The following is a 12202-nucleotide window of genomic DNA, read 5'->3' on the forward strand; positions in this document are numbered from 1 at the left end:
AGAAACACCATTAGGAGAAGGAGATTGTTGCTTATAAAAAAAGATAGAAGGGTGTGTAGATTATGACATATCATGGATATATCTTTTTTTTAATCTTTATATTTTTATTATATACTAGGGTAGACTGGTGATAAATGATAAATATATGGAATTAATAGATTGACAAGTAATAAAGAGTGTGGTTTTATCTACAAATTTGTGTAAATCAAAAACATGAAAATAAATTATTACTCCTCTGGTCCTATTTATAGAGCAAAGAAAGAAGGGTTTTTTTATTTTTTATTTTATAAGTCACTTTATCAAATTTTTACCATGAATGTACTATATTGTCCTTCATTTATTATAGTATAGATATTTTTTTTGAAAGATGTATATATTAAATAGAGGTAAAGTTAAAAATTTGATATATTTTAATAAAGAGTTAATGCGATTTAAGGTTTTCTTTGGCCTTTGTGAAACATGTTGAAAGTGACTTATAAATAGAAACAAAAAAGTATATAACTTTTGTAGAAAGCCAACAGCTTATAAATAATGGTAGAATTTAACATAATAAGTCTTACTTCACTGCCTTTAGTTGTTGAATTAAAAGTAAGAAATTTTTTTCCTTAGAATATTTTTCAGTACACTATTAAATCCTCATAATAAGATGAAAAATGATGCAAATGTTGTCCCTATAGTTAACAGAGGCTTTTATTCGGCCTGTTTAGAATGACAATTGAAAACACTTATAAGCATGTCTCACATAAGTCGAAATAAAACTCTTACTCACATTTATCTTATATTCTATAAATTACGATTAAAAAGTTACTTATAAGCCATTCCAAACGAGTACAATATTTGTTTAACTGAAAATTGGTGCGTGACCAATCCACATGTCACAATCCCAATCCCTTATTCCGTCCTTTGGCCCTCTAAGATGAATGGTTCCAACGCAAATTCTTGTCCTTTTAAGGGGCTTCATGTCGAATTTGCAATGTTTAGAAGCCCTGATTTCAAAGTTATTTTTGGCCAAGGCTAGCAATGCAAAGTCGAGTCACAATTATTTAACTAACGATCAATTGTTGGCAAAATAATAATAATAACAACAACTAACAGTCAATATTGATAGTGTACTGTTTCTAATTAGATTGACATTTAATTTGGTCCAAAATATATATATGATATCATAATTCAGTTTTTCTCTCATATTTATCTATTTTTTTCAACATAGTCTTTGTAGTAGTTGCACATGTTAAATGTTTCATCAAATAGTAATTCTAGCTAATATACATGATTAACAAAAAAATTAGTTAAGTTAGTTAGGTTTAATAAATAAGTATTATCTTTTCTAAAACATCCCCGTTAATCATGTATATTAGCTAAAACTATCATTTGATGGAACTTTTAACATGTGCAACTACTTCAAAGATTATTTTTTAAAAAATAGATAAATAATAAAAAATAAAATGAATTAAAGTCTTATATTTAAAAGTAAACCAAATATCAAACTTGTTCTTATATTAAGAACTATGTATTAGAGTAGACCGACGTTGTACACTGTGGTAAAAGTGTTAGGTACTGGGTCCCAAAAAAAAAAAACAAAAAAGAAAAAAGTTTTGGGTGCCAATTAGGAGCTACATTGCGTCAAGTAGAAGTTTCGAAACCAATTGCTTGTTGACGAAAACTTCTAAAGTTGGCCTTTAACTCTTTCTTTTACTGTTTGTTTAAAAAAACTTTTTTTAACTTGTTGTACGATATTATTATTTTTAGAGGAAAATAATTAAAAGCTCAAATGAGTTGGGTTGTTATGGCTCACTAAACTAGGTGAGTATGTTAATAGTAGGGTTCAAAGAATATTTAAGGTAATAGCGATTCAAATCATGGGAGGGGGGAAAGAAAAGAGAGGAGGGAGGGAGAGTAATGATGGAGAGGGTCATGCAGAGAACTTCTCAAAGGGAAGGCAAATTAATATAAAATTGAAAAAATTGTAATAAAGTCCCAAGTAAAAAAATACTTATTAAAAATCCTAGTAATAACAGAGCAATCTATAATGACAAATTCTAGAGTAGTAAATGACAATTGCTCATTTGTTATTGAGACTTCTGATAATTATTTTTTTTACTGAGACCTCATTATAATTCTCTCTATATGATTCTTATTCAAATGTATGAATTTGTCAAGGCATAAATATAAATTTGACCCCAACCCAAATATTAAAAGCAAGGATTATAGAATTTCAACAAATTAAATGTAAATATTCTAAAATAACCTAAAAGATAATGATAAATATGAAAAATTACAATAATTAGAAGAGTTCCTAATTCTTCAAATCAAGCTTCAATTCTTCAATATTCTTCTTCTTCCTTTTTTTAATTTCATCAAATACTTATAATCCTCTACTGATGCGATCCACACAAAAGCAAGTAAATGAGTTGCATTGTCAAGGGTTGGACCAAATTAAACCTTGTTAATAATTATTATTATCATCATATCCTACAATGTCTTTTGTTTGCTTTTCCAAATGAACATGTCATTTAGTCATTCATAGTGCGTTATAAAGTATAGTGCTCCTTTCTCAAAAGAAGAGCAAATTCCACATACTACCTACGGTCCTAATCATAACCCACAATGTCTTTTGTTTGATTTTCCAAAGGAACATGTCATTTAGTCATTCATAGTGCGTTATAAAGTATTATGCTCCTTTCTCAAAAGAAGGTAGTATGTTTTTTCTGTTGGTCATCTCTAAATCATATGCTACTTCTCATTCTAAATATAAGAGCTAGTTTAAAATATAATTTACATTACAAATCAACTCTTATATTTAGAATTAGAGGCAGCACAGAAAACAACCAAGAATGTGGGTTTTATACTTTGAACAAAGTTTAAGATTAGCTGCCATATTCATGATTTATAAACTTAATAATATATAAATATGTGAAAAGACTTTTACCTTATAAAACTCATAGTAATTTTTATAGTGTTAATGACATTATGAATGATATGTGTAGGAATATCATTTAAGTTTAGGACAGACATTGTTTTAGTTATCAATGTTGTTAATTAACCTACATTGGTGAGTTTTTATCGTTTTATAAGATTATATTCAAACTCATGAGTATCCTGTGATCACAAACCACGCAGGAAAAGATAATAATTCTTTTTACTTTTTATTTAAATCAATCGTTTTATCCCTATATTATAAATATTGAACTACTGAGTTCTAAACACGATTTAATAATTTTGTTTGAGAAAAAAAATTAATATTAAAGTTCACTACAAAAAAACATGCTTTTAGTGACGGAATTTAGTGACGGAATTTTTTATTTAGTGACGGAATTAGCGATGGTGACGGATTAGCGACGGAATTTGTTCCATCGCTAATTCCTTTGTCGCTAATTGATCAGCGACGGAATTGAAATTCCGTCACTAATTACAGATGGAAATTTTCCGTCACTAATTCTTGACAGAAATTTCCATCACAAATTAGCGACGAAAATTTTCCGTCGCTAACCCGATTTTTTTAAAAATAAAATAAAATGCCACGTGGCACCTCTACCAATTGCCACGTGTCGCCACCACATATAATTCCCTCCTCAAAGTGACTTCTCCATGGCTTGAACCCAAGGACCTCCTCTCTGTGCGCGTGCGGTTTTACTAGTTGAGCTGCAATGAACTTGTTGACTTATAATGTAAAATTAAATATATATATATATATTATATATACATATATATTATTAAAAACTAAAAATATACTATATGATAATTTTAATCATAACTATTTTAATGAAAAAATAATTTTTAAATATTTGTTTTACTATTTTTTATAATGTTTTATTTTTAAAAAATATTTTTAATATAATTTTAATTTCTAACGACACTAATTTGGAATTTTAAATCATAAACAATTTTTTTATAAATATTTTTTAAATTTATTTTTTAATTAACATTGATAAGATATGCAATTTAATTATATATGTATTATATTGCATTATATCATATTATCTATATGTGTTTTTATATTTGAAGAAAATCATTTACAATTAGTTAAAAAATCTTGTTATTCAAAAAATAACTACTATAATGAAATCTAATAAATTATTCTATATAAAAAATTAAATGATTTGAATAGATTATGATAAACAGTATTCTCCTACTTGTATATATATCCTATGTAATTTATTTTCTTAAAATTCTTTGTATATACTATTTGTTTTTGTATTGAAGACTAAAATCAATCTATATCATGGGTATTAATTATATCATGATTAGATTTTATTGTTTAATAATTGAAATTCAAAATTCATTTCAATATTAGTTTGCATTCATATAAATTCATTTTTTGGTTTTGAATTTCTATTATATACTCCCTCCGTTCCTTATTATAAGAAATGAATAACCGAATTACGTTGATAAAAAAAACAGTTAAAATTAGTTAAGAACAATTAATGTGTAAAAAGTATAATTTTTTTTTTCAAAAATGCCCTCATTAATAAGGAGAGAGAGCATGAGAGAGAACAATAGTAAATTCTTAAAAGAAAGAGAAGTGGAAAGGAGAGAGAGTGTGAGTTGGAGACAATAAATATGGGTAAAATAGGAAATCAACACAAAAAAAGTAGAGACAACTTTTAAGTGTCTCTTATATTTAGGAACAGACTATAAGCATCAAATGTCTCTTATAATAAGGAACGGAGGGAGTATTATATATTTCAATATATTTTATATATGATAAAATTATTTCTTTCTTAAACAGTTTGTATAAGAAAGTTATTAATATTCTAATTATATTTTTAATTATTATTAATAATCAAGAGGAATTTATTTTAACAAAATATAAACAAGTTTTCTAAGAAATTGTCTTTCTATTTTTAGTATATACATAATGATGACATGAATGATGACGATATCTTCATTAACACCAACTCCACAAATATATCAATTTATTTTATAATTAAAAATATTTTTAAATCATTATATTATTAATTGTTATTATATAAATTTTTGTAAGATTATAATTTAAAATAACAAAATTTGAAATTAGTGACGAATTAGTGATGGAATTGCGACGGAATAGAATTAGCGACGGAATTAGTGACAAAAACTTCTACGACAAACAATTTAGATGGAATTAGTGACAGAAATTTCGGACGGAAAAAATTCCATTGCTAATTCCATCGCTAAATATTTATTGACGAATTTTCTGACGGATTAGCGACGGAATTTAGCAACGGACAGAAATTCTGTCGCTAATATTAGCGATGGAAAAATTCCGTTGCTAATCCGTCAAAAAAATTAGTGACAGAATTTCCTTCGCAATTCTATCCTAAATTAGCGACGGAATTTGTTTTCATCACAAATTCCGTCGCTAATCAAATGTTTTTTTGTAGTGGTTTATGGTTACTATCGATTTTTCTAGTTAAATCACTGTCAAATTTTAATATCATATAAGAGAGAGAGAGAGACGCCGACTGGATAAGAGTTGATCTTGTGTTTAGAAAAGTTCAAATATTAATAATTTTCTTAAATTCATATTTTTGATTTCAATGAAATATCAATTCACGTGCAAATCAAATAAAAGAAAAAATAAGATAGATATGCATTTGTTATTGAAAAAATTTACATAATAAATATAAAAAATTTAATGTACGTATTGTCCTAAAATTCAATACTTGTTAATAGGAGAAATTCTTATGTACTCTCGGAGTGCCACCTCACTTAAACTCTCTCCAATCAAAACAGCCTAACTCAATTTATTTTAATCTACTTGGCGGATGACTCATGTTCTGAATGGGTTCACATTTATTTTTTTCAAATGAAAAATAAACCCAAAATCTGGATAAACAAACACTCGTATGAATCCTCAATCGAAAAATCGGAGGAGTCAAAGAGGGGTACCTAGCAGTCAGTTTCGCATCATCTTCTTTGTTGAAGGAGATGCCATAACGTCGGTGGCGATAGCGCTCGGATCTGCATCATCTTCTTTGCTAGCGAAGATAATGGTTGTGTGTCAGGTGGGTGATGGAGACACTGATCACTATTGCTGGCAACGCCCAGAGGACATGACAACATCACTGCAAGCTTACAAGGTGGATGAACAAAATCTAGGTTCAGATCTGGGCGGAGGAACGGCAGCTGCCATGGCTACCGCGTCCACATTACTCCCACCTTCTTCTGCACCATGCCCAAGAGGTAATTAAGCTCTCAGGTTCTTGATTTGTTCTGTCTCAAGTCCTTGATTTGTTCTGTATACAGAAAAAAGTTTCTCCTGAACCTGGACTGCCACTTTTAGGATAAAAACAACTCAACAATTTGAGGTTCAAACATGTTATATTCTCCTAGAGACGGTTAAGGTATCTCAATTCATGATAAGTATATATTTTGTTTTGTGTTGTTGTTTGAGTTTGCAGAAAAGTATAGGGGAAAGTATGATGAAAGTGTTGGAGTAGTGAAGAGTTACTATGCGTCGGTGAGTGGATACATGGACGAGCTTTTGTGGGCAGCCATGTGGCTTTACAAAGCCACCGACAAGAAGCCGTATTTTGAGTACGTCATTTCCAATGGTCATAGCTTCAGTGGCACTGGTTGGGCCATCACTGAATTCAGCTGGGACGTGAAATATGCTGGCCTTCAAGTCTTAGCATCAAAGGTATGGGGAAAAAAAAGTTTTTTGAACTCAGTTTCTCTCTGTATATATCAGTCCCTTTTCAAATTTGAGTCTTTTAGTTTATGAGAACAAATTTGAAGGTAAAGTTGCCTTGAATCACTCCCTGTTGTCTCATAACTGTCTCCTTCCAAAAAGGGTCAAAATATAATGGTCCACAATACTAAGTTGAAGGTAAATTCCACCTGGAAAGTTCAAACTCTTTTTATACTCAAACCATATTGAAGCAACTAGAGCTTTATTTGTTTGTTATAAAATTTCAAATTAAGTTGTGAGATGCAAATGTAACTGAATAACCACAATTCTAAAAATTTGAACAATGGGTGATGGAGGAGAAAATTGAAGTTTGTGATAGCGCCAACTCTTTTGTCTTGGAAGAGTACTTCTCAATCGAAATATAATTCTTGTTCTTAACGAGGCTACTGCATGCATTGATTTTGCCACCGATTCCATTTTGCAATGAGTTATTAGACGAGTTTGCAATATGCACATAAATAAATGTGGCTCACAAAATTCCAACTGCTATAGATAGTGATTTGTATATGTATGTAATTGGCCTAGCTACAGCAAGAACTTCTCCCAAATCCCAAATCATTAACAAGCATCATCAGCAATAATAACATTGAGGATTAGTAAAGCAAAGAACATTAACAACACAAAATAAGTTACATATACATATTACTTCTGCAAAATTGCATGTATGTACATTTATTTTCCTATCTTTTCCTTTTTTTTCCCCCCTTGATCTTCTTCTTTTTGCATTCCAAATGAAGAGTAGCTTGATTATGATATTTATCTTCTCTTGTAATTTCTCTTATGGAAAATGATGAAGACATGAACTAGGACTGCTAGTCATGGAATTTGAGTCAAGAGAAAGCTCATAGGCGTGATATCAACAAATCTAGTGTTTCAAGAAGCCCCTAGTTATAGTTGTTTGAAGCATTAGTGACAATGATTCTATGAGCAGAAGTGTGTAGACACTCCAAGGACTGCAAAAGATTTTGATGAATTATTTGTACCGGGAGCATTGAAATAGTAGTTTGACTTTAAATTTTGTGGTTTCAAGATCGCCAAATAACTTTTATGGTTGGGCGGCTACCTTGTAACACATGTAACACATAGAAAAAAGATCGTAAATGCAGTTAGAAAAATGATTGTAAGTGCAATTCAATGGTTGTATTTGTTGATGTCATTTTTTATTGTATTGGTACTCTGCTCTGTATGATGTTTTAGTGAAATACCAATATGTATTTAATTAATAATGCCCAATGGATTGATCTTTCTCAAAAGAAAATTCACAAGATTCCCGTGACAGCAATATTTATTGTCATATTGCACACCTTTTTTGTCAAGATGACTCCAATCTATTGTTGTTATAATATAATGACGCATTTCAGATTTATCAACATACAGCGATATGATTCTGATTTATCAAAATGGCTTAAATCAATTATCTACATTTCAGGATAAAGAAAATCCAGCTTACAAAGTATCTAAAAATAAAGCCAAAAAAAAGATCTGTTGAAAGGGTCTTCTATTTTACATTTCTCATATCTTCTAGCACAGGAAAAGGAAAAAAAAATTGAAGAGCAAATGAGTCTTGTTGCATCCGCTTTACTTGAAGGCAATTACTGGTTTTGTGTAAATGTAGTTGGTGGTCTCCAAGTTGATGGATGTGTTTCCTGAAAAAGATATTAAAATATATTAACAGATTATAATCAATCAACAATCAGAAGATGAAGTATGAAAATAATACAACTAGTTAAATTATACCTGATCCAAATTGTTGTTCATATTAATAACATGAAATGGGCTTCTGCTATTCCAAGTGCCATAAAAGACTTGTGGGATGAAAGCTTGCTCTCGTGCAATAAGTTGGGTAGAACCAAAGCTTTGGGGAACTAAAGCTTGTTCTCGTACTGTTGAAGTAGCATGTCCCCCTATTTTTTGTTTTTCTACAAAAAAATTTTAATTTAGAAACACATAACTAATATATATATAAATCATTTATAAAATTAATATCTTACTTAATTTTCGCTGCTTTTCAAAATGACTTTTTCTTCTACCACTTCCGCTCCCTTTAGGTTTTGCTCTCGGGGGATCAAGAATTTGGCCTACTTCTTGAGATGTATCTTGATTGCTAGCATGAATTTCTGTATTCTTGTCACACATTTAATGTTATAAACTCTCAATGTATGTGAACAAAGAATACCCATAGATTCAAATTTTTTGCAACTACAAGTAACATCCTCATTAGAGAAATCAAATTGCACAAACCATCTCTTTGACTATTTTCCATCCACCCACAAATCATAATAAAACATGTCTCCATCCCTTTTTATTTCTTTAAATAAAGTTTCCACTCCATCCAAATATTCCTTCTCAAACAATTTGAAAATTTTTCTAGTATAGATCTTTGACGCATGGTATAAAGTTTTATTCCTGTTGATAGCACATGAAGGAGTGGCTTGACTATTATGAAAATCTTCTTCACTCTCAGAGCTTCTCCATTTTTCTACCATCTTCTTAAAAGCCAAGAAAAATTCTATAAGAGTAGTTTTTTTTGTTGATATTTCTCCCAAAACACTATTAGTGCTTTCACTTCTTTGAGAAGATTTTATATTTGCAGAAAACATATCTTTGCCAAATGCAGTTGACCATTTATGCCGAATTGTATACATTCTGTTCAACCAACCATGGTCACTAAGGTTAAATTTCCTAATCATTTCATCCCATGTAAATTCAAATTCCTCTTCTGAATCCCATCTTCATGCACTTCTGAAATAATGATTGAAACTCACTAACGAAGTTTAGATTACCTAAATGAGATGGGGCATTTTTAGATATATGCCACAAGCATAAGCGATGTCATGTGTTAGGAAATATTTTCTCAATTGCTTTAGCCATGGCAGCATCTTGATCAGTGACAATAGTTTGTGGAGGTCGATTTCCCATAGACTTCAGAAATTGCTCAAATAACCATTCAAAGGACTCTGCTGTTTCATTCATTAAGAAAGCACAACCAAACATCACATTTTGCCAATGATGATTTATTCCAACAAATGGTCCACAAATCAAATCATACTTGTTTGTACGATAAATCGTGTCAAAAACCACTACATCTCCAAAACAATCATAATCAATTGTTGATCTCCCATCCCTCCAAAAAAACATTTGTCAAATGTAATTCTTGATCAAATTGAACACCGTAATAAAACATTGGATCTTCAGCTTGATGACTTTGTAAGAGATTAACTAAACTTTTTCCATCCCCCGCCTCTATCAATTTCAATTTCTGCCTATTGACATAATTATAACAATCTTTTTTAGAAAATTCAATATTATCAAACCCATGTGTTTCTTCACCTAAATAATTTCACACATCCTTGGTTCTAATTCCAGCAGTCACCATAGAATTAATAAGATCCCCTTTAGCTGTAGGAATATTCCTAGCAGAATGCATAAGGTACCTATGCTCTTGTTTTACAAATTCATGGTTATGCTCGTTAATCAACTTAGTTATTTTCCATAACCCATCCACTTGAACAGTAAACCGAACCATCACTTGACAATTTGTCCTTGCATTCATTCTAGTGGATGAACTACTGCTACCTTCTTCTAAATATTTAGATCCTTCTTTTGAACACACATACTCCCTTGTACGAATATTTTTAGTTCCAGCAACATAGGATTGTTTCCATTTTCTTACAGAAAAACCCATCCAGTATGCATAATTTAAATATAAAGCATAAGCTTCATCTTCATTGTTTACAACTTGACCCAAATAAATGTCTAGCTCTAATTCATTTGCTGTTTCCATTCTCTACAATACTGAATTTGATTGAAAACCTACATCAAAATAATATAAGAATAACAGTTGATAAACAAAAAATTAAACAAAACAAAAACAATATATGAAAATCGCTCAACATAACAAGAAAAAGAAGTTTCACTAGAGAAGGCAAATCTACTAACTTCAAGACACTTTCAACAAATAAATCATCATTTATCACATCACAACATAACCAATGCGCAAAAACTTTCCCCTGTTCTGAGGTACTGTCATGTACATTTTCCACAGCTTCTAATTTTTTTCAGGCATCATCCAAACCCCAAAAAAAAAAACTAGACAATTCCTTGTAATCAAATGGCAATACAAATATAGAAGGAAAAAAAATCTTCAGCTACTGTTATCACTTATCATGTGCGAATAACAGATTTCATGAAACAGGGGAGGGAAAAAAATTGCTATCATGAATAGCAGATTTTCTTCCATAAATTGAGTAAATTCACATCCTTTATTAGAAGTATGGATCAAACCTTTTCGCCCAAAACCAAGCCTGAAAAAAACACAAGAGAGGAAAGAATGTGTGCCGCAAGCCACCAAGAAGTCTGGAGAAGACACGATAGAAAGCACGATGCAAGCCACGGACTCTTTGCTGACAATGTTAAGGTATCTCCAGTTCTCCACGGCCAATGAAGATGATGCAGAGCAGGGCGCTAGGGCACCCTCCTTCAATGCTTCCAATTTCTTCGGAGTCGTTTGGGCGGGAATGGGTTCATACGAGTGTTTGTTCATCCAGATTTTGGGGTTTATTTTTCATTTAAAAATAAATAAATATGAACCCATTCAGCACATAAGTCATCCGCCAAGTAGATTAAAATAAATTGAGTTGGGCTGTTTTGATTGGAAAGAGTTTAGGTGAGGTGGCACTCCGAGAGTACATAAGAATTTCTCCGTTAATAGACGTTTAAGATCGTACACAGAATAAAATCATATGGAAAAATGAATAGAGTTAAGAGACTATTTTTTTAAAGGGAAAAGGACAGAAAACTGATACTTAAATGTTGAAATTTCCATTTCCTCACCTAAATAATGAAAATTCCTTCTTGAGCACACATAATCAAATTATGATTTTGAAATTCATTGACAAGACCAAATTGCCCTTTTTTTTAAAAAAAAAAAAAGCAAGCACTATCACTTGTTTGTCGGTTGTCTAAACTCTGATGCTAACGACATCGCCTAAGTTCAGGGGGCCACCGGTTGTCTGAGCTCTGGTGGTGAGCTAACGACCGGTCTCTAAAACTCAGGTGATTAGCAACTATTTTTTTGAGATTTTTTTCAAGTCCAATAATATGATTCATAACTTCTTTAATGCAATCAACAAGTTTGATATAATATGTAACAACAAGTTTTCTAGAAAATTCAAAAATTAGTTTTCTAGGAAATTCAAAAATTAACATTTTTACAAATTTTGTAATTAGTTAACAAATTCTTTAACGCTATTAACAAGTTAGTATAACAGTTAACAATAGGTTTTTTAGAAAAATGAAAAAGTAGCATTTTTACAATTTGAGCAATGCGGTTAACATGTAAAAATATTAATAACTCCTATATGCCATTAACAACTTTAATAACAAGTCATATAATGATATTAACAACTCTTATAACTATAGTGTTTGCCTAATAAATAAAAAAAATTTTGTTGTCCAACCTTTATAGTGAGCTAATATTAAAAACATCAACTTTATATGAAATTTTTTAAATGGTGCTATAAGAATTAT

Source organism: Neltuma alba, unplaced genomic scaffold, assembly GCF_004799145.2.
Source record: "Neltuma alba isolate B1F8T4 unplaced genomic scaffold, ASM479914v2 tig00011304_pilon, whole genome shotgun sequence".
NCBI classification, from domain to species: Eukaryota; Viridiplantae; Streptophyta; class Magnoliopsida; order Fabales; family Fabaceae; genus Neltuma; species Neltuma alba.